This window comes from Protopterus annectens, chromosome 9.part0 (genome assembly GCF_019279795.1).
Source record: "Protopterus annectens isolate FY-2018-M chromosome 9.part0, PAN1.0, whole genome shotgun sequence".
Classification (NCBI taxonomy): domain Eukaryota; kingdom Metazoa; phylum Chordata; order Ceratodontiformes; family Protopteridae; genus Protopterus; species Protopterus annectens.
In genome coordinates, this window is record NC_056743.1 from 150,232,457 (window position 1) to 150,257,253 (window position 24,797).

Sequence of the window (24,797 nt, forward strand, 5' to 3'; positions counted from 1 at the left end):
TTTCTGAAGGTAAGAACATGACAAAATTATCTAGCTTGATAAACACTTCCTTGAATGGGCTACTCTGGCACATTGTTAACTTAATAATACCAAAGTATTAAAAAAAAAAAAAAAACAGCTGCAAGCTAGACACTGAAATATTAAGGACATATGAAAAACTTAGGAGTCAAAGTGCATCAAATGAGTTAAAGTTAATAGAGTGAGTACTAGAAGTTCATGCTAAAGTCTTGCAAGAGGAACAAGGTACATTGAATGGTGTGAAAGTCAGCAAATGTTCCTCCCAAGTTTTGTAAATGTTGGCCTTTGCCATTTGCAATAAAAAAGCAGATGGTAAAGAGTAAGAAAGGACTGAAAAAGAAAATGTTATGTATCTGTGAAGCATAATGAATGGATTGCACCTATTGTTCCAGCAGTAAGAGACAATTCAGTTTGTGCGTGATTACAAGTTGACTGCCGCTGTTGCAAAGAGCGGAAGAGTAAATGGTTATATGTTCTTGAAAAGTAACATAGCATCTATCTATTAAAAAATATTGATTGCTTTGTAGATTCTTATTTTCTTTAAAATATTCAGAGGCTTTATTTTTTACAACCAGTTATGACTCATTTATATATAACCAGTTATGACTAAGAATAAATTCATGCACCTTCTGAATTTCAGAGAAGTATTGAAAATGTGAAAAGATTTAAATCTAATAGTGTACTTAGCCGAGTTGTTAGTCACTGAACAGACTGCAACACATCTGCAAGTTACTATGGTGCTCACTCTCAGAGTCTAAAGAGAGTATGATATAAGAACAAAAATTCAATGCAAGTTTGACAATTCACACTCTAAATATTTGGAGTATGTATTAGATAAAAATGGCATTTTCCTTTGTATGAGAAGGAAAAAGCAACTCATTATACCCATCCAGCACACACATACACACATGGATGCACACGCATGCACTTGTATAAAACACTGAAAACATGCCTTTGGTGAACAGCTATGGTTAGGGTTACCACCTGTCCCACTTTGCGAGGGACAGGCCCTCTTTGGGCAGTTGTGTCCTGCAAAAAAAAAAATAAAAAAATGGCAAATGTCCTGATATTTTAGGACAAAACTACTTCCTAAGTTTTCTTTAATAGTTGCATAAAACAATTATTTTTCATTTGAAACCTTAAATATTATATGAAATAGCATAAACAACTAAAATGCTACAATAATAAGCTTTTATTTTGGCAAAAAGGTGAAGTTCTATCCTTCATATTTTGTCCTGCAAAATCTGACATTTCTACCAAAAATGTCCCACTTTGGGCATTTGATAAAGTGGTAAACCTAGCTATGGTAAGGGTGCTGACCAGGGTCCAGTAGTACTACTCTTGTGTATGTTGCTGTATGGACAGGGTATTATTATGGTAGCAGAAATGACAGAGACAAAATACATTTAAGAGATATACAGAATTACTAATGCAATAATGTGTTGGTACATCATGACCAAAAACTACTGCTTACACTTTCATGCAGTACGTTTATATGGTGACCAAAGCTAGATGATGAAATTGAGTACAAGTATAAGGAAACTGCATCACATGAGATGCAACAAAAACAGCCTAGGCAAGTACCACATCACCCATAGGGGGATCCAGATGACTGCTGGGAAAAATGCTTACTGATTAACACATATCCATGCATGAATACTGTGCCCAAGACTGTGGAAGACACATATTTGAAATGGTTAAAAGTGCTATGTATATTCAGAATTATATTACAAGCAGCAATCCCTAGATGGAGAAAATTGTTACTTGCAGTTTACAAGAAGATAGTTTTGGAGAATGGTACAAGATATACATCAATAAGATTTTCCTGTGTCACTAAATAAAACTGAATTGTCTATTTTATTACGGTACAAGAATGTTACTACAAATGGCTTGGGAAAAGTATGTTTAGACATTTACACTTTCAATTAAAAAGCTGTCAAATACTGTAATACATTATGGAATCACATCTAACTCTATTACAGGCCCATCACCTGCAGAGTTATTCCTGAACAGGCATTTTTTTGTACCATACTAGATATATTCAAACCAAATTTGACTGTCAGCTTTAGAATGAAACAATACTTCTTGAAGTTTCAGCATGAAACACGCACCAAAGACAGAATACAGAAAACTCTCAGTTAACTGGAACTCAAGCAACCAGTACACTCAAGCAACCACAAAAAAAAAAAAAATCAAAGAAATATAGTACAATTTTTATGTGTTGCACTTTCTGTTTTCCCCTCTGCAGAAACATACTTTATGTTTTTAGAGTTTTAGAATTTTAAAAAGGACAATAGGAATAATTTCCCTCTCTCCCCAACCTGAGAACAAGTCAAACCAAACAAATTGTATAGGGTACCATATTAGTCAGGCCTATTTTAATAGTAACTCTCAAGCAACCAGAAACTACAGTTATCTGGCATCTACCAATCCCCATGGGTGCCAGTTAACTGAGAGCTTACTGTACTTCATGAACCTAACTCCGTACAACTCTAAGATATACCTATCAGCCTCTCAGCACAAGAGATCTGGACAAAGGCAGAAATAATGGGGGGACAAAGGCACACAAATTGAGACAATTCATAAATACTGTTCTTATAATCTTTGAAAGTTGATAGGATAATAGCATTAGTGTGCATTTTCTGAAGGAAATGAAGTCAAATATCCATCATTAACTAATGTCTTTACTCCTCAATGATTTGCCAGAAAAAATACCAGATTGTATGATGAACATACTATAACCCAAAAATCTGCACAGATGAGAGGTATGCTTTAAGACACAAGATGAGGGGTTCACAGGGTGAGTCTCAGTATGATTAATAATAGACATACCATATCACTTGTGCTGAGGGAAAAGATGATAGAACCCTTTACAGGAAATACACTGGTCACCTAAGGGCTAGCATAAGGAATGACACTCATGATCCTAGATGAGTGAGTGCAAATACAGAAACAATGGACAATGAGATGGCAAAGTTGACACATTGTGGAAGTAAGCCAGACAGATCACAAGATACGGTGTTACCCAACAGTAAATCTGAAGCTCTGGAGATGCTTGCTTCAGTACGAGGTCAGAGATATTTACTAATGGTTTGGAAATCACCCCACTATCAAAGTATACTACGCATTTATAAGTCCAATCAAGGCTACAGTATAAGCAGTGACTAGGGATAATGCAGCAGTCTTTAGGGAATCGTAGAGTGTACAATGTCTCCGTTTCTGCTTGTTCTAATACAGTGCAGTGACACTAACTTCTTTTTTTGTATAATTAGCTATAAGGAGAATTTGCTGAGCCTCTTTAGAAGGCTCTTCATCAATGACCACATTTTTCAGAGTGAGACTGAATGTAAAATGAATCATTTACATGTCCATGCCAGACTTCTGTGTTTAGCCATCCTCACCTGTTGCAGAGTAACACGTATCTGCTGTATAATGCATGGAAGACAGACCTGTAAAATACTACTTTTTGTAAGTATTTGTTTTTAGAAAAATGATAGTGTGCAGTATGCCAGTATAATGCACTGACAGGTCTAATTGTGGGAGCAGAATATTTTCATATTTCGGCAATGTCTCATTTACATTTCACTTTCTTTATTATCAAGTGAAGAAAGAAGTTTTGGCTGTGTTCAAGGTACATGCCGAAGTATTTTAATTTACATTAATTTAATGATCTTTCATTTTAGTAGGTAATCATCAGGTATTCTGCTGTGGAGCAAAATTTCCAAATCATGTAACAGCATTGACCTGGTCTTTGATGAATTAACTACCAATACATTCTGCAGGAGCCCATTGCGAGTTTAATCATTTTCAGAAGTGAGATTTACCTTTTTCTAGTGAAGACTGTATTGACCACATAAAACAAATCCTTTCCTGCCATTAAGCACCAGTAACAGCCCATACATTAAGACAGAGAAGCATAGAGGTACACCAATAGTTTCTTAGTGAATCCCTTTGGACAAGTCAGGCATCCTGTATGTCAAAGGGCAAACATCCTCAGACTTAAGTGGCACTTCACATTTAGAAAGTGTAAGGAAATTATATTTCACTAGTAGTAGGTCAAATTAAATCAAATAATTTGCATACATCACTGAGGACTGTTCTCATTTCTATGCATGATAGGTATTGCCAAAGCTGTGTTTTTGAGATGGTTAAGGGCAATATTCTTTCTGAACCCAGCACTAAAGCTGTGCTGCTCAAGGTAGAGGAACCATTACTTTTTCACATGTTTAAGTAGTTGATCATTTATTTATTAATTTAATTTGTTTTATTCACAGATAGTCTTACTGAGCCTGTGTTTCTTTTACAGGAAAGGCTGAGGATGCCTTAGTTTCAACCACACTGCAAACTGAGAACAATCTGTAATGCACACTGGACCTATGTACAGTGAATGGTAAGGAAGAAGATATTAGCTTATAGATAGTTGGTGAGGAAAGGAGCATATAATTAACATTGCCCATGCTGTCTAATGTGACATATAGTTTCTGCAGTTCATGTCAATGAGCGTAGCAAGTACCACAGCACAATTAACAACGAACTACATTAGGAGACAATGAATTTAATGAGTGTAGTGCAAAGCACACCACTGGTGAAGCTAGTGCACACTAATAATATAGGAACTCATAATTAATAGTACAAAAAGGAGCAAAGTAAGCCACAATATTAAACAATATTGATTAAAGTAATAGTGAGTAATTCTGTGCAGAGCAGAGTTGCTATCATAACCCAGAATTGCAGAATGTAAATATCATACCAGAAACACAGGCCAGTGGAAAGTAGCTATAAGCATTATGGACAGGTATAGAAGCTTATAGCAGCCTCACATCCGGTGTTAGCCAAAGAGCAAATAACTGAAGCAGCATAGTATTACTGAGCAAATTAATGATTTCAGCAGCAGTAGTAGCTGGTTATGGATAGTAATAATAACAATAAGAAGCAGCCTACAGCAAGACTGAATGAGAGGAGAACACTAGATATTAAATGATGTTAGGAACCAATGCAGGAGAGGCTGATGTCTATTACAGCAAGACTGAATGAGAGGAGAACACTAGATAGTAAATGATGTTAGGAACCACTGCAGGAAAGGCTGATGTCTATTACAGCAAGACTGAATGAGAGGAGAACACTAGATAGTAAATGATGTTAGGAACCACTGCAGGAAAGGCTGATGTCTATTACAGCAAGACTGAATGAGAGGAGAACACTAGATAGTAAATGATGTTAGGAACCAATGCAGGAGAGGCTGATGTCTATTACAGCAAGACTGAATGAGAGGAGAACACTAGATAGTAAATGATGTTAGGAACCACTGCAGGAAAGGCTGATGTCTATTTAACATCTAAGGGGGAGATAGTACTTTGGATATTAGTAGCAGATAACAGAGAGCCTAAAAACGTGATTGTTAAGTACTATGGTTGGAAAACAAAAGATGATTTGAGATGAGAAGACTGCATAGGCCATGTCCCAAGCTTAGTATTTTAATTTAGAGTTGGGAGACACCTGTTGTACAAACTGGCATATATCAATTATTGAAGATTAAAAACAGATCAGAAGTACTTTATTTGATTTGGTGCAAATTTTGCAAAGAACCATAGAAGTAATAGGAAGATGACTACGGCTGTGCAGGTATAATTTAAGACTTCATTTGCATATTCTTCTCCAATGTGTGGAAGCATATGTCATGAAGTAAATCCCGATAAGTTACATTCCTAGACTGTGACCTGGTATTCTGTGGAGCATTATTAGAAATCAGAAGGCCAAGAACTATCTGACTCAGGCATTTGTTGAAAGAACTTACCTGCATAGCTCTCATGAAAGCAAAAGGACTAAATTTGCAGAGCTGCCCACAATGGAGTTTCTGGTGTACTTTGTATAAAACTGACGAAAAAGTGAGATAGGTAGTCGGTGACAATATCTTCAAATAGAATGCATTTGTATTCTTGCCCTGAGATGATTCTGTTTTTCATGAGGCGATTACTGCTAGAATGCAACATTCTCTGTTTTGTTAACTTATAGGTTACTTTGCGCACACAAACCTTATTACATGCTTCTTGTATATGTTACTTTATTGCCTGGGGAATAACTACTTTCACCAGTAACCAAACAACATTCTTGATCTACAGTAGTTTAGGTAATCATTTTATTTTCTGCTTACCACCTGACCTCTTCATTGTCTTTCTGAAGGTCAGAGAATGTCTATGTTTTATGTTCAGAAACAGTTCAGTGATCATTTCTACTGCAGTTTTCACTGTGCCCTCAATTACAATAATAAACAAATCAGCGTTGTCCAGTGTTTATTTAGTAATTTTATGGAAGCTATAGCTAAACATTACATGGTGACAAATTTTGAGTTTATATCTTAGTCAGCAAAGTACTAAATGGAGCAATTGCTGGGGACACTTAGAAGGATGAAAACAGTTACGACTTTCATGACAAAGGTATTTTTTCTCAGTCACTCATGAATGAAACAACCAGATCACTGGAAAATCAGCAGATAGATGTGCACACATAAAGCACATGCATGTATATGTGCACATGCATTTTGGTTGAGTGCACCACTGTAATGTCTTAGTTGTAGAAAGTTTTTATATTTCATCTTGATGGATGTTTTGGAAGCAATGTAATGCAGAGTTATGATTACATTTTCTAGATCATAGGATCATAGGAAGTTACTAGGCTAATGGCCCTAGCCAAATTCTACCCTTATTTCCATAATCAGCACCTATTACCCCTGTCCAAGAGGGACACAGGTGGTATCCCCTGGGGTGAATTTACAGTTACCAATTCAGTCATCTAGACTGCATTTGAAGAGGGCCAATGAGGTCCTCTGTTTGACATGAGTCTGTTCCAAAGGTGTGGTAACCTTTGGGAGACAAATCTGTCATGTCACATACCAGGTTAAGGTCTTTAGAGTAAGTAACCTGTGTACCATTTGACTCACAGAGATGCAAATTCCAATAAAGGGGGTCAGAGATTGCCTTGTATGCAAAGCAGAGATCAGCTGTGAGTAGTCTGTCTGAAACAGAATATAAGTGACAGTGACGTTACAGATGATCCACGTATGACAGATGCTGAAGACCTTGAATTTTCCTTGTGAGGAACTTTTGTGGCCTCTCCAATAGGTGCAGGTGCTTGGAAAGGTACATACTAAAAGAGGCAGAGTGCGTGCTTAAGGTGTTGCTACTGATGTGATAGTTAGCAGGAACACTGCCCTTACCGAAAGGGATGATAAACTTATGTTTAAGGCCATGACTTTGGCACAAATAATTTGTTTGTGTAAGATGTTGACATGATTTGGAGATTCTACAACCATTCCCAGTTTACAGTCATCAGCAAAGTTTGTCAGCCGCAGACCTTTAGTTTCTGCTTGTACTTCGGAGAAATAGATTAAAAATAGCAGAGGTCCCAGGACTGATTCCTGTATAACACTACTGGTTACAGGTCTGCTGTTGGAGGTGAATTCCCCTATTTTTGACTATATGGGTTCTATCAGTGAGCCAGTTAGTAATCCGTTTATTGATATAAGGGTTGATACCTAGCTGGGTGAATTTGTCAATGATGCGTGAGTGGGGGATAGTGTCAAGTGCCTTGGCTAATTCTAAGTAGGCTGTATGCACAGATTTCACCTTGTCCAGGGCCTTGGTGACTGTCTCAAAGAAGTTCACCAGGTTTGGCAGGCATGATCTCCGTTTAACAAATCCAAACTGAGTAGGATCAAGTGTTTGGAGATTACCTCTATCTTTGCTAATAAGGTCCATGATGATTTGCTCCGTGGCCTTGCAGATAAGGCTAGTCAGGCTAATAGGTCTATAGTTTCCAGGGTCAGTGGAAGCACCACCTTTGTTCAAGGGAATAACAGTGGACATTTTCCATTCAGGTGGGATAAAGTCATTGCTTAGACTATGATTGAAAAAAAGTACCCAATGGTGTTGCTAATTCTTGTTGGAGCTTATGAAAGGCACAGCCTGGGATATTATCAGGTTCCATAAATGCTGTGTTTTTGGCCTTTGAGAGGGCATTTATGACCTGCTCTTTAGAGATACAAGGTGGGGGGCAGGTGGTAGGGTTGTCATGGGGTATGAGTGGCAGGGTCAGTGGAGTGAAGTTTTCACTGAACCTGTTGGCCAACAGGTTAGCTATGTCCACAAGCTCAGTGTATGTGGTATCATTAACTACCAGTTCAGCACAAGTCTGGGTCTTTCCTTTTAGGTGAAGGATGTAACTAAAGAATACCTTATGGACGTGTTTAGCTGAGGAAGCTAATTTGGATTAATAGTTTGCTTTGGAGGACTTCACAAGAAGTCATATTTGCTTGTTTAAGCTGAGGAGGTGTGTTTCCAGTTTAGGGCACGCTCTGTCTTACTCTTAGATGGCAATTTCTTCCTCTTATTGGTTTGCTCTTGCTTGAGGAGTTTGTTTTGGTCCTATCAGGTATGGCCGAGTCAATGCAGTTATACAGGTGTTTGTATAAAGCATTGATGTATAACTCAGCATAGTTGCCAGTTCCATCTGAAGGGGGAGGCGCAGTGAAGCTATTTATCCCATCCTGTAAGAGGTTATAATCTACTAATGGTTTTAATAGCAATATGTGGCTGATAGTATGAGGTAACTATTCACTGGTTGACATATTTTGTACTTGAAAAAGTTATCATTTGAAAATATGTTAAGAACTGTATATGAATCATATTTTTTGAAATTTTTGTTAGTAATGATTGCAATGATTTGGGACAGAGATAACGTAAAATGTGATGTCTGTACTGTTTTTAAAAGGTTCATAGACATATAGTAGGCTAATGACCACTAATGCCTTTATACGCCTAGCTATGCAGTCCAACCCAATTATGTTCTTATATATCATGGGCATGTATTAGGAAGAGTTATATTAGTTAGGATGTTTCTAGAGGTTTACTATTGGCATTCTGAAGTCGCTTTGGTCACCCATTTAGAATGTCCACCCAAAATGCTGAATCCGGAATACCAAAAAGTAAACCAAGGCAAAAATGAATACATCAACAACTGTGGTTCAATGTATTTGACATAGCAGGAGGTGATTTCAGTCACCTATGCTATGCACATTAACATACCATTACACTTCACAGTCAATGGTACGTTAATGCTACTATTTTGCAGGGGGAGCTATGCGCCCTGCACCCCCCTACATCCACTGCTCATTAAATATACCAACTCCGAGATCTCATTACAGTGAGGAAATGGGCTAATTCCCTGTTCCCCACTGAACCGTGATCTCCCAGCATGTCGAATCAGGCATGATCAAGTGTAACATGTCACTCAATAATACAAAATCAAGCACTTTTGCTTCGATTCACTGCTGTTTTGAAAACAGTGATTTGACCAGGTGTCACGTGATACCCTGCACTTCAGAAATTTAATTGTAAACCATTTCTAGAGGTTATGGCAGGTATGCTTGCTTGGGCATTACTCTCTGCCTTTTTTGCAATTCAGATTATTGCAGATTTGCAAGCTATATTTAAAATGTATTCAATCAGAATCTGAAACTGCACTGTAAAATTGCATTTATAAGATGTATTAACAGTGAAAAGAGAAGTATATTTGTTGTCTTATGTGATGTAGAGAAAATATGTTTAAGGTAGGTGGATCTTTTCTCACTGAACAATACAGTATCTATGTGATAAAATGTAGATATGTTCTGACTCAGGAAAGACATTATTGTTTGCACATATTTACAAAGGAAATCATGAAAGAGTTGCAGTCAGGAACTCTAAGTTAAGATAACAAAACACACCAAATCTCAGACATTAACAGCAAAATGTGAAATCTTATGTTTATGTTCTGCTGTTTTTAATGTAAATGAGAAAACTGATGACATTTTCTCATGTCATTGTGGGAAAGAGTAATAAGCCAGCTTATTTATATTTTGAGCTGAAAGTAGTATAACATCAGTTCTGCTGAAGACTTTGTTGCGTACTCTCTGTAAATGACTATTCTGTATGTACAGTTTGCTAGTAATGTTGCATTTAAGACTTCAGTAATATTTTAGTTAGTGTTACCAGGTTAAGTCTTCAGGTTACAGTTTTCCCTATAAACATTTTTTCTCTGTAAGTAATTCTTTTTTGTTGTTTATGTGAATGGAAATACATATGCATATTTAACTTATGTTGGTAGTATTGCTCCGTTTCTCATGTTTGTGTGTGACCATGAGGTTTGACATAAGGGGGGAGTGAGCAGCTTGCCACCACACAAGACACTGTAGGGGAACAGTCCACCCCTGCAAAAAAGTTGACATTTTATTTTATTATTTCTTTTGTGCATGGGTAGTTGACTGCTCAAGTGCTGTGCTCAACAAGTTGGTTCTTTGGGAGTCTGAATCAAAATGGAAGTGAAAAACAGACTTAACCTTATCAAAAGCTGTGGATGTGTACACAGCAAATGAAACCGCAAGTACAAAGTTAAAAAAAGTGGATTGGCTAAGATAAGGTATGAGCCACATAAAAGCAAAAAGGATAAATAAAGTGATACTGTGTTATAAAAATAATGCCATATAAAAATAGAATTATGAGAAAAACAGCCAAGAGGCCCAGAGAAAAGCTTGTATAATGGAATAATTGTGTTGTTGAATCTAGATATGAAAATGATCTTTATAAAAGTGTTCTGGTAGACATTTTAAGTGAATAGTGTTAAAACATTGAAAACTGAAAATGCCTGTAAAGAACTGGAACAACTTTTGGGAAGAAATGCTGAGATTAAGCAATAAAACTGTTAAATTTAAAGAAAACACGGATGTGGAGTGTAATACATTCAAAGATACTTTTAGACAGAAGTATAGCTAGCTATTCTGGCACCCAGGGCACTCCCCTGATTTGGTACCCCTCCAAAAAAAAAAAAAAAAACTAACCCCACTAATAGCCATTCATCAGCTCATCCTGGTACTGCCATCCTACATTAGGTCTCCTTACCCCTTCTAATCTTTGCCAAATGTATCCCACCAGGATTTGGGCTGTCTAGTATCATTAGTGTTTCCTGGGACCATATATCATTGTTATTGCTGCTCTTGGGGGTTGTAGTGACCTACCCTCATTTCCCCGCTTACCTGCATTCATCTATTATGCCTGAGGGCTACTTCCCTCTATGGACCACACCTCCTTACAGGAAATGCCTTCACAAATGACACCTTCCTGTGATGGGCACACCCAGCCTTCCCTGCCAGCACCTCAGACACATAAACCACTAAATGAACACAGGTCACCTGGGCCACAGCAAGGGCTTTAATCCTTTATACAATAGTGTTGATTAGTTACCTTCATTTTGCTGCTTTGTAGGAAAAAGAAAGGAAATAATCTTCCATCTTATTTAGTAGTACCTCTAACGTGCATGCATGTGAACTGATCATTTCTTACACAACAGTGAGTGCTGTGGTCCACATCATCCCCATATTCACTCAGGTTGCCATTCACTCCCATATCTTTACCTTAATGCTTTCTGTATCTAGTCCCACAGATGTCTTTTAATGGTCATTAATGCCTTGTAAGAAAATGCAATACTACTTGATATGGATTACTCATTGCAAGCCTAAATCTATCTATTATTTTAGTGTGCAAACATCCTCCTCTTATACAAGCCTAACCCTGTCCTCATAACTATAATGAAAAAAACTTACAGAAAAACAAAGAAAATTCATACTAACTAGTTCATCTCTTTATCACAACACACTTTATTTTCTGTCAGTGACACATGGTGCTCTAGTTAAAAACTTCAATACTCCCCCAGCTAGACATACAGACAGCCTTACTGACTCCTAAACACTTCAAATTAAGTCATATAAAATGAAAACTTTACCTTAAATGAGATGTTCAAAACCACAACTCTTCATAAGATCTAAAATAATTACTGGACTGTAATTAGCAATAGTAAAAAGTGTCTCTTTTGTTCATCTGTACACTAAATTATTCCACTTGGGTGATATTAATCTAAATCAAGATGTAATGAATAGTTGAATACAATAATGCAGCAACATGTACTACATGATATGTCACAACAACAACAAGCAACTCCAAACTGCCTGAATCCTCCTAACCAAAAAACATCTGACCAGCCAATACATTTATCTAATCATATATAAAAAAATCACCCTCTTAAATGTTAAGAATGTAAGTAAGTTGTCCACTGCAGAATTGTTTTTAGATGATGTCAACCTCAACATTACTGGAGACACAGAAACATGGTTCAAAGACAGTGCATACTTATCTTCATTTATCTGCTAAAACCTCTACATCTTTTGGAGAAATGACCTGATAAACCTCAGAGCTGCTGCTTGTCATCACTAAATATGACATGAAAGTAAAATCTATCAAAAATAACAGCATTAAGATGCAGCAAGTCCTTAATTGGCTAGTGACACAACTAACAAAGTTGTCCATAGCTATTGCTTACAGTCTTTCTCCATAATATATTACATTATCTGAAAACTCAATCCTTGAAATTACTCACTACTGCCAAAAGAAGAACAGGTGCTATAGGCAAGTGTATCAGAACGTATCTGACACTTTCAAAAGACAAATAATCTACTTTGTCTTCATAAATGACTTACATGACCTTGTTTCCATCCCAAGGACACCATCAAGATGCAAACAGGCAGTCACACAGTGCCTTTTTGTATCCATCTTTTCAAGGAAAAGCTCAAAAAATGTTAGTCAAATGTAGGTCCTTTCATGAGTCCAAGGAAAAAACGAATTCTCATTGAACTAGATAACATTAAATGGAAACACATTTACAGAGAAACAAAAACATTACCAGCTCTGAATCTATTTTCCACGCTATTTGATCTTATTAATTGACTTTTCTAAGTAGAATAAGATTAATTAATGGTAAGAACTGTCCTAAAACATCAAATGAATACGATGGGCTGCATAACCAGGAAGCCTCAACTTTGATCTTATTAACTGACTTTTCTAAACAGAATAAAATTAATTAAAGGTAAGAACCATCCTAAAGCATCAACTTAATAAGAAGGGTTGCATAACTGGAAAGCTGACTGTGAACTCTTTCCACATTACAATAAACCTGCAGAATAAAACTAAAATCTGTGATTCATTTATGTATATGCTTAAAACTAACCTTTATGACAGTCTTTACAAGAAATAGTATATATTAGCTTGTCAAGTTAATCACCTGCACTCCTGACAGCACCACTCTAACAATTGAACTGAAGGACTTTATCAACCACAGAAAAGCATTCAGCGCCATAGTTTATCTAAATTTCTCCACATCAACATCTCCCACCCAAACAGTCAACCCTACTTTGTACTTGACAACTCTCTCTTTTAAAACATTAAGAAGGCACTTAATTAAATGCAGAAAGCTTCAAACCTCAACCCAGGTGGTCTTCCCTCCTCCTTCTCATTATCATGGTTCTTGATGTAACAAATGCACTGTCACATATCTTTAATGTCTCTCTAACTTCTGATAAAACACCATTTCACTTTAAACATCCCGTTTTATTATCCCTTTCTCCCAAAGTAGCCTTACCTATTCAATCTCTACTATCTTACCAAAATATTTGAAAAAGATTACATATGAACAATTAAAGTAATCCATGAAAAGACTCCTCTAAGAGGCCTTGCATGGCTTTTGCTCAGGCCATAATACCCTTACTTATATTCTGCTTGTGATATTTACTCAAAGGTGGACAAAGGCTAACATATGACATATCCATATATCTAAGGAAGACCTCTGAGAACATTGACAACACTCATCTTCTTAAAATCCAACAAAAAACTTTTTTCATTGGATCCTGGTTTTGACAATACTATTTCCAACAGGACTTTAATGGTCCAATTAGGAAATACCCCTTCAGAGTTAGGAATCGTACAGAAAGACTACAATAGGGGTCAGTTTACAGTCCTGTATTATTTTCTCTTTTCACCAATAAACTGATGGCTCATTTACCCTAATCATTACTAACTCTTCATGCAAACAATGTGTTGCTTCTTACAGCTGATGCTACTCACAGACTCATCCAAAATCTACAGCAGGATGATGTTAAATGGGTGTGTCAATGTGCTGCAACAAATACATTCTGTATTAACATTCCAAACAGCAAGTATGCTGTTTGATGTACACTTCAGCACACAAATTAAAACTCTCAGCCTGAAAAACTCTACAAACACTCTTGTCAAACAGACCCATCTGCTAAATATTTAAGTCTTTGGCTGGTTTTATTGTTAAACTTCAAAGACAACAGATGACTTATGGCTGCTAGGTTAAAAGCACAGCTGAAAACACCATCTCAAACATGCTAACTCAGGACTTAAGGAAATCCCTAGAACCTAATGTCCAAATACCTAAAGTACAGACAATAGTTCCTCCTTAAACTGTAGTCACAACACACTTACAAGCCAGACTGCTATTTATATAATCTGCAGGTTCATATCATAATCATAGTGTTTTGAAAGTCAACACAATGCTGCAAGTTCAAGCATTTGATTGGTCTTTCCTCTCGATACTTACTTTCAGAATTGTGTACACTAGCTATCCTACCTCTTGCATAAAATGTATACATTGGAACAGTCTCCTGTGGTCTTGGAGCTAACAAGCAAGGTGCCCTCAAATTGGAAAAAAAAACAAATTTCATATTGATATTAGGGGAATAAAATTTTGGGAAATTTGCACCAGGTAACATATTATACTTTCTGCATATCTGCGCATTGAAATTTTCTCTTAAGTTTATTACTGCAGTTAGAAAATGGATTAGCTGATAACTTTCTTTGTATTGCAAAAATGGTGGCCATTTGCTTTTTTTTCCAGTCTGAGCTTCATGGCAGTTTAATATTCTGCTGTGAAACACTGGACTTGTGTTTTTATAGGGTGATATCATACAATAACTCCCTGTTGGATAATGCTTGTTCTCTACTATGATGGCAATTTACATTTTGCACACACACTAACATTTTTTTAATATGATTTACAGTAATTTTTAATCATTCTCCCTAGTGTCTAGTTAGCAGAGTGGGCTGAAGTGCTGTTTTCTTTATGTAGGGTACAGGGTTAAAAGCCTTTTCCACTCATGCTCTATTAAGATTTTAAGAAATTGTATAGTAATATTTAATGTGGATCTCTGGGTCTAATGTTCTTCCCACACATATATCTTTCATGATGAAAAATAGTTGTTCAAATAACTTTTTAAATGACTGTATGGTAATATTGAAAGTATATACCTGGTGTCTAGTGATCCCCACCCAACACAACTTTCATGTTGCAAAACGGTTGTTTGAGTGACTTTTCAGTTGAGTTTAAGAGTAGTGTTTAGATTCCACTGGTGTCTTGTGTCCTCCCATATTGCAGAATTTGCTCATTACTCTAGATGAGTTTGGGACTGTCACACACGCGTGCACACACACACACACACACACACACACACACACACACACACACACATTCAAACTCTCATGCACACACACACACATGGACAAACACATACACACACCCTTACATTATAGATATACGCGCACATACACTTACCCTACCTATCTCCTAACTAACTCCCATTCTGCAAGATTGTTGTATATTTGGGCTGCATCTTTATTTATATATATTTACTCACTTATAAATGTCAGCGTTTTACGTGCATATGTACTTTGTATATTTTATGAAGTGACTTTAAATTTTAAATGTTTATGGTCAGCTGACTTTAATTTGTAGTAGGCTAGCCAATTAATTTGTATGTATATTTATATACTAAATGTGCAGTCGCTATTTATGAAGCATTGAAAAAGAGTTTAACTCAAAACCTTTGCCTTTTAATATTTTTGGTGCTGTTTTAAATAAATACTTTAGACAGTGCAGTCCTGGTCTTTTTTCTTGTGTTTGATGTCCCATGCCTTGGAATGCTTAGGCATTCAAGAGAATTTGTTTTGTACTTATTTCAATGTAGGCAGAAGAATGTTTTCATTACTAACTGATACATCAGTACAGATATGCTATGTTTTTTGGCAAGTTCTAGTTACTTTATCATTTAGCTTTTCAGGATAAACATATGTGTGCATGAAGCCTGCTTCCAAGGATATATATTTACACCTACAGGTATGCACCATTCTTTCAGCTACTCATTCTGAATGTGTTCTGGCAAGCATGAGTATCTTGTGTCTGCAGGGTACAGTCTGTTCAGGAAAATATATTACTGAAAAAGCTAGTCTGCGATATAAACATCATTTTGTTTCTCCTCTCTTTAATAAGTATTCATACTGTTTCTGGTCGAGAACTGATCCATTTTATGGCATGTATATATTACACAGTCGAAAGAAACAAACATATTTTACACAGTTATGCTGGTGTTGTAACTAACGAGGTAGCCAAATTACATTCTATATCTAAAAGGGAAAGAAGCTTGTTTGCATGCCTTACCTTTTTAATATGTGCACATTATCTCTGCTTATCTAAAGCTTATTTGTCATCTGACGAAGTGCCCTGTCTGAAAAAGTTTCCAGATACAATACCTCTTATGTAACCAAGAGTTAAGTGTCTGCAACGTGTACTTCATTTAACCTTATACTCAAGAAAAAATTAGATGGGATATATATCCAAAACTATCAGTCTAAATCATATTCTTTAGCATAATAAATTAACGCACAAAATGTCAAGAAATATTGTCAAAACAGAAATCTGTACAAAATTTCATTAATTACTATTTCACAAAATTATTAAAATGTTTTATATTTTTACAATATTCTTATCTGATTTGTCATAAATTATTACTCCATACTGTGGTACTCATTGAACAATAGAATGAAAGTAATTAACAAGCAGGAAGTCATAACATCAATTTACTACTCTGAAATCATGAACTATTCATGTACTATGTGAACTATCTTTACAACGTGTCTTTGTGAAAAAAAGAAAAGTATATTTTGTCATGAGTTTCTTAAATGAATCTGCTGGAGCTTTTTTACCTAGGCATTCACTGAAGAATGGGCTTTGTTTACTGGGAAAGTCTGACTAGGCAAAGACATGCCCTCGGATTTATTAAACTTCCGTGCAGGACTAGTTTAGTCCTGCATGGAAGCACCCGTTTAGGAGCAGGATGGCAGCGCACCATGCATAGTAATGAAGGGGCGCTGGCCGAGCTCCTAGGCTTACACAGAGCGTGTATGAGTGCAGGGGGCATGTCTGAGAGCAGCGGTCTCAGAATAAACATGCCCCTGCAATGTCAAACAGCAGAAGCTGTTAAGAAATTAGTGAGATCGCTCACAGGTGTCTCCATATCCCCACGAACAGATCCCCACATGTACAACAGCAAAAGGACATATAAATTAAAAGATGAAACCCATCCAGTGGCGGCTGGTGACTTCAAATCAAAGGGGGCTGCAGGAGACAGTTGAATGGGTGGGGGTCAATGGGAAGGGGTGTGACAAACTAGAAAGGGGAGGAGCTATGCTCAAAACTACAAAAACTGTAACTTTAATTAAATACCATTCCCTGGGTGCCAAACTGTCATTATGAGAGTCCAAACCATCATTATGAGAGTCCAATCAAGACAAAATGAAGTATAGAAGAAAAATAATATTTCAATGCATTGGCTGTATGACAGCTTACTTAATATCTAGAGGGAAACAAAAATGTTGTGAGGCATGAAAAAAATAAACTACTTTTGAAATACATTACTGGAATGAATGCCAGTCAAAATCAAGTATAAAAAAAACAAGCAGCACTCAGCTCAAACCAGCACTCAACTCAAACTACTTCTCCTTGCACTGCAGTTCTAATTATAGTTTATATTCATCTTTATTAAAGTACCAAGTAACATGCTGAAAGTAGCAATTTCTGTGATACCCCCCACTTGCAAAAATGCTTCTTATCCAAAAAAGACCTGCTGCCTGACAACAATTATCTACTTGTTTCATGGGGAAAACATGATCAAAGTGAAAATGAAAAGCAAACAAGAAATAAGCTCAAGATACATTGCTTAAAGGATTACTGCACAAGTTATGGACCACACATGATAGACTGACATTCTGTTTAGTTTACAGGTGAAGCCTACAAAGATGACTGCAAGTCTCCAACAAATGTAATGAGCTTCTTAAAATAATGTAATCTTGTCCTTTATTACAAATACTGTCTTGAGCATTCAATACCCAAGGCTTATGTGTTATCTAGTTATGCAAGCATTCTCTGCATGGCAACAACAGAAAGGCTTTCAATGTTGGCAATTCTTTAACAGTATGCTTATTAAAGCTTATTTGCATCTTACAATCTCAGACAAGCTTACCTGATGGTCATTAAAGCATTGCTACTTAAACACAGAGCAACTGGCACTTTCTGAATAATAAGCATAAATGAACAGTATAAAAATTTGACAGAAACAAGAACATTCTGCAAAATCAAGGACAGATGAAAAGCCATTATAGTACTTGTGTCTAGCTTGGATGGGGGGGAATACTCTGCACATTTACACTGCATAACTGTTCCTTGTCTTGCTTGGACATATCCAGAGTCACTACATGAGAGAGTGGGGTGCAACAAGTATGTCACAATCTGAAATGCCTCTGGCTGACTGTGATTGCCCTGACACATTTGTCATACCTCTCAACCTCAGACCAAGAAATCTGGACAAAGCCATACATAGAAGTGGGACAAAGGCCCAAAAAATAAGGAAGATTTTTCAATATTGCTCTTATAAACTTAGAAAGATAATAGAATAGTAGGTCTTGCATTAGTATGAATTTTTTGAAGGGCGTGAAAACTGAAACTCAAATGTCTGTCATTATTTTCTAACTTCAATCTTTAATGCTTTGCCACAAATTTGCCAAAAAAAATAGTTTTATGAAAAATGGACCAAAAATGTGATGCAAAAATATAAAATAGCCACACAATACAGCTGGGAACCTGTCAAAGAAGGGACACTTTTTTAATATTAGAACTGTTAACTTGAGCAGCTGACAAAATAAAAGAATCTACACGCATTTCTGAAATAAATGTAATCTATAACTGATTATTACAGTTATTTATTAATTGTAAACCCTTCACGTTTTCTTCCAAAATTGCCATTTTGCCGCGGGATTATTAGGAGAAGAGCAACATTTTGACCCAAAATCGGGTACAGTTGAGAGTTTGGATAATTCTATAAAGCAATTTATTTGCACGTACCTCTCAACCTGTTAATGCAGGAAATCTGGACAGGGCCAAATATATTGGGGGGAACATATAAACATTACTAAAAATTGCTCTTGTATAAACTGAGGCAGTTGATAGAATAACAGGTCTTGCTTTAGCATGCATTTTTCTGAAGGTTATTAAGTCTGAAACTCGGTGTCTGTCATTTAGTGACTTAATTCCTAAATGATCTGCCAGAAAAACACAAATTTTATGAGGAACAAACCAAAAATAAGAATCAAAAATATATTAATTTTGTGAAAATCTGGACAGTTGAAAGGTATATTTCAGCCAGGGCTGTCTGAGTTTGCTGCCTTTCCCTCTCACAAAATCATGGTCGAATGGAGCCTCCCCCCTGCAGCCATTCTAGTGAACCATTACTTGGCTACTTCATCCCATTTACCATAAACACTAATGTACATACTGCTTTACTTCTACAATGATTTGGACTTCATTTGAAAGTTTTATTTTGCATTTTACAGCACAAACACTATGATATCTGCTAAACAAAGCAATGCAGTCTCACAATGAAAATAGACTTAGCATTAAAACTTTTCTGCCCTTGAAATTTACATTAATTGAAACAGCACTGAAACCCACATTCAAAGAAAATACATTTGACTAGTGGCAGATAAAGATTAACTTTGGGCTATTTTCAAATGATAGGCCCCTAGCACACAAAACATACGTGTTCTGTGATTATATTCCTTGTATAATACAGTACAGTTGTTAGAGGGTGTTTTAAATTTATTGTTTTGAACATTTTTCCAGTAAACAATTAAACAAAATGCATGCACCAGTAATGACAATACTGCCTAACTGAGAACACGTCCATCAAAAAAGTCTACTCAAACTTCTACAATTCATCAGTATCAGTAAATATGCACAATCTCTGCAGAAGTAAAAGTTATCTAAATAATTCCACATTAAAAAGATCTGTAACTAATGAAGAGGTTGCTTCTAGCAAACAACTTTATATTTAATTGTTTCATCTACAAATAAAGTGCCTGTTGCCCTTGAGGAATAAATTGCCTGTATTACATTAAAAAAATGATAAGCTAGTAATATTGCAATAGGGAATGGATGGTAAACTGATAACAGGTTCATAGTTACTAGGCACCTCTAACCAAAGTTGACTTTCTCAGGACTGCAGCATCCACCACCTTTAAAAGTACAACACAGTACAGTATCAGCAATGCATCAACATACTGTGGGAGTAGAACCCACAGCCTTCTGCATCAAAAGCAAGTACACTACCTGTTGTGCTATTAACAATGCAAGTGAACTCAGCATAAGCAGCACTAAACATCTCTTCAAGCTCTGTAAAATCCACTGGACACTCAACTGTATCTCTCAACTTTGTAGCACAAGAAATCTGGAAAAAAAACAAAATTTATTGGAAGGGAGAAGGAGATAAAAGCCCAAAAACCAGAGATACATTTTAAACACTGCTTGTATAATCTTGGAAATTTGCTAGAATAAAATGTTATGTTACCACCATGCATTTCAATGCCAAGTCTTGGACACAGGACCCTATGCACTACAGTCAGAGCAACATACCACTATGCCATAAGCTGTTTCTTAAAAGAAATGAAGACTGAAACTTAAATGGCTATTATTTAATGAATTCAGTTCTCACCATACCTCTCGACCTCTTAGCACAAAACACTTGGACAAAGCCAATAATGGGGAATAAAGCCCCCAAACATATTCAGTGAAAGCCAGTAATGGGGGAATAAAGCTCCCAAACATATTCAGTGAATTCAGTTCTCAGTTCTCACCATAGCTCTCAACCTCTTAGCACAGTTGCTAGAATAAAATGTTATATTACCACCATGTTTTTCACTGCCAAGCCTTGAACACAGGACCCTATGCACTACAGTTAGAGCAACATACCACTAGGCCATATAAGCTGTTTCTTAAAAGAAATGAAGAATGAAACTTAAATGGCTACTATTTAATGAAGTCAGTTCTTACCATACCTCTCAACCTCTTAGCACAAAACACTTGGACAAAGCCAATGAAGGGGAAATACAGCCCCCAAACATATTCAGTGAGTTCCGTTCTCAGTTCTCACCAAAGCTCTCAACCTCTTAGCACAAAAAACCAGGACAAAGCCAATAATGGGAAAATACAGCCCCAAAAATAGGGACAATTTCAAATATTAATGTTATGTTTGTTTGTGTCTTTCAGCTTTTTCCCGGTTAGGGGTCGCCACAGTGGAACTCCGGTCTTCTAATGATTGGCAGCTGATTTTTATGTACCGGCTTGCCAGGCCTGATGCACAACCTTCAACAAAGGTATGCCCATTCACGCATGTCTCCACGCAGAAGAAGCTCTAGCTGAGAATCGAACTGGACAGCATCTTACTGTGAGGTGACAACGCTACCGCAGCACCACATAAAGTTAGAAAATTTGTAGAATAAAGGGTTTTGTTTTGTGTAGTGTTTCCAATGTATTTTCTGAAGAAGATAAAGTCTGAAATTCAAATGCCTGTGTCAGCACATTAAGAAACATATGAGGCAGCAATCTGCAATGGTGGAGGGTAGGTAATTCAGGCTGCTGCTGCTACCTGTATCCAAGGTACAGGGTTTGAGCCTCAGCCTGCATAACTCTAGCCACCAGGAATATTGGAGTGGGGCATTACACACACACACACACACACACACACACACACACACACACACACACACACACATACACACAGTCCAACTCGAGAATGTCTGCATTAAGAAGCACTCAGTCAGTCTGATGCCATTGCTCCCTTGCAAGTAGCACTCAGTCCAAGAGTGTGCATGCATGCCGGGAGTGGGAGAGAGAATCAGAGAGCATTAACAATTTTTGTCTTGACCATCCAACTCACCAGCACTGTCTTGCTCTATATGTAAGTTTATCTTAGACTTGTGTTTTCTCTTAGAAATAGCTAGAAACTAGAAAGATTAGACTGTGTTTTTCTGTGATGTCAGAACTGTACTACTGAATTAATTTAAGTATTTCTCTGTGATCTCTGAACTCTTGACTAGCACTGTGTTGTAAAAAGTATTGTCTTGTTTTTGACTATTTGTTATTAAATATTTTAAACCCTTTCAACTGTGGCTATTTTTGCAGAGATAATTTAAGTTCTTTAGAGTACTTGCATGTTTGTTTGTCTTTTTGGCTTTTCCCAGTTAGGGGTCGCCACAGCAGAACTCCAGTCCACTAATGATTGGCAGTAGATTTTTTTTTATGGTGCCGAGTTGCCAGCCCGGCGTCCAACCTTCAACAAAGGCACACCCATTCACACATGTCTTTCGGAGACCACTTGACCATGGGGAGGACATGCAGACTCTACACAGAAGGCATTCCAGCTGAGAATCGAACAGGAGAACCTCTTGCTGTGAGGCAACAACACTACCGCTGTACCACCGAGGCTTTTTCTTTAGAGTACTTGCATGCCTTTGGTAAAATTGTACAAAGCCACTTCAATAGCTTTAGCCATGGGCTATACTACCAATTGGATAATAATATTGCACAATAATAATTGGACACCATTTTAAGGGCCTTTGAGTAGCTGATAAATATTAGTGGATGGTGGCAGCTGGTACTACCATATAGTCTGGGAAAAAGGGGCACAGCTGGAGAACCTGTGCCAGCCTTCCCCGGGAGTGTCTGTGTGGTTGTATAAACTCTTCTCAAAGTGTGTGTGTGTGTGTGTGTGTGTGTGTGTGTGTGTGTGTGTGTGTGTGTGTGTGTGTGTGTGTGTGTGCTACTTGGGCAGGTTCACAAAGCACTGGTTGGACAGAGAGGGTGCTGGAGGTTTTAGCTTGCCCACTAGGCTGAGATCTGGACCCTATAGCTGTGCCAGTGGGGAGTCTTATTGGGGAACTGGAGAGCAAGGGAGTGACCAGCCCCAGACTGACTGTGATCTCTGTGTGCTCTTTGTTATCCTTTCCTCCTATATGAGATGCCCTTCACTGATGTTAGTGGTGAGGATTGAGGCTCCTTGATTGCTGGGCCAGGGCACAGGCATCACAACTACTTACATGGATCTTGCCAATACCTTTACCGTAATCCACTATGCTAAGACTACTGACAAGGTAAAAATCTAATATTAATTCATACATAGTTCACTGAGTAGCTAATTAGTTATCTCACATACCCCATACCTTTAAGGTTGAAGGGAATTTGTTCTTGACAGTGGAATGTCACCAACAGTGAGACCTAAACATGTAATACCACCTTATGTGTACAAGCTGGCATGCCAAGCCCTTAAAACAGCATTTTCCCCATTTCTCAAATAAGCTCCTTTTATAAATCAGACAGAGTACTTCCCACACAACCTTTCAAAACAGTCGGTATGACTGGATGGGTGGCAAATTTAGTCTAAGCTATATGAGAAAAATGTATTTAATGGGAGGGACTATTAATCTCCTACCAATACTGGGTAGTATGGCTGAGCTTGAGCTTTTAAATGAACTTCTTGCAAGCTTAGTTAGGACCTAAGAACATATGAAACTATAACTAGTAGCCCACATTTTGAACTGTACCTCAGCTCATCTTTGGAACTTGCAAAGTATTAAAATACCACCTGCAACCAACGCAAATTGCTCCATTTCTGATTTATCAAAAGATATACTGATAACTGAACTGCATCACATATACTTAACCCTCCTGTATATTTCTGAGTATCCTACTACTGTATTAGACACTCTTTATAATACCATCATAGCCACTGAAAATGGGCTCTTCCTAGTAATGTCTATAAAAATCTCCATGAAAAAAATAACCTTATATCACACCTGACCTTAGGACACAAATTAAACATAAATATAAGGCATGATCTGATTGGAGAACAAGCCTGGCCAATACTATAAAACTGGAACATTTCCTAGAAGTCAAAAAAAAAAAAAGACAGAAAAAAACAAGACTAAATACTACTAGAATAAAGGTTCCAATTTAAGCAAAGCTGCTTGGAGAACACAGTATGTTTTAATAAATTAAATTGTTATTGATGTGCACTCTTGCAATGTGCATGTTAGTTGAATCAAAGTGATTGAACATGCACATCAAAGAAGGAGCACTTTAAGAGAGTGCTGAACATATGGAGATCTGTAAATACTGGGGTAAGATCATGTCACTTTTTTCCTAGTATTGTGCAAACTTGGAGTTAGTATATATAAGTTAAAAAGGGTATGGGTGCAGAATAAATATGCAAAAAATATAGTTAAATGGAAATTTTGCACTTTCTTTGATAACACCAGTTTTCAATGTATTTCCCAATGGAAAACTGAGTTCAAGGAACCTGCATTTTGATGGGTTACCTACAACGTGGACAATGTAATAATATTAAACTCAACCAGGAGTCTTCATGCAAGATTATTACCAACTGTTCTCCAAGTTGACTGAGTCCAATAGATTTTATTCATATAACAGAAATCCAGCTAATCTTTAAAACCTACTAATTTACCTGCTTGCTTAACTTAGGAAGATAACAAATTCCATTACATCCAGCTCTAACCTGAAAATAATTTCTTCCTAAATTTTTCATACCTTTAAATTGTACCAGAAACTGACTACTTCTAGTATTTATTCCATGTGTCAAATGAAATACCCCATATTAATTCCGTTGCTACAGTCCTTCAGCTTTTGTGTACCCAGATTAGATTATCCCTTATTTGCTA